Source organism: Nansenia antarctica (genome assembly GCF_963989245.1).
Source record: "Nansenia antarctica genome assembly, chromosome: 12".
In the NCBI taxonomy this organism is placed as follows: domain Eukaryota; kingdom Metazoa; phylum Chordata; class Actinopteri; order Argentiniformes; family Microstomatidae; genus Nansenia; species Nansenia antarctica.
The window spans coordinates 4,748,130-4,748,836 of record NC_137682.1 but is presented as its reverse complement, the minus strand read 5'-3'; positions in this window follow the sequence as shown (position 1 = coordinate 4,748,836).

Sequence of the window (707 nt, the reverse complement as noted above, 5' to 3'; positions counted from 1 at the left end):
AATTTGGTAGCCAATTGAACCCAACCTAGCATCCAATTATCCCCTGCCTATTGCGAGGGATCCGCCGCACGACCCCGTGGCCGGCAGTCCCAGAGGAGGCCGCCAGGCAGACTAGCTGACTGGCTCCTCGAGCCCAGCACCGTTATTCCGGCACCCCGGGGGCGCTGTTGCGCGACGGATCCTTGTCCGGAACTACTCCTATACCCCCCCTCGGGAGCGGCCGCCCAATATGCCGCTCCCCGTATGTGCCTCGGCCATATCCGGGTCTGGCGAGCCGGGATACGAACCCCGGCCCCGGTGGGCAGCATGCACTGGTGGCCAGTGCTTAGCCCGCTACACCACCGCGGGGCACTCCGTCATGTTTTTTGACATAGTTATGTCACATGATATCTCACTTTCCTTGCAAATGAATAAGAAATAAAATGAGCAGAAAGAAGATACACAGGAGGTTATTTTTTCTATTGCACTCTATGGTACACTGCTCCAGGAGGGTGGCCTACCTTCCATCAAGAGCAGGGTAGTTTCTCACGCCGTTCTCCAAGCCCTCATACAGCTGCTGTCCCGTGGCCTCCACCACCAGTACTGGCTCCTTGATGGGTAGGATTTGCATCAGGTCATGCATGGTCAGGGGGCCTGCCACGTGGATACGGTCTGAACGCATGGTACCTACAGGGAAAGGACAAAGTCACAATTACATTGGTGAAGAA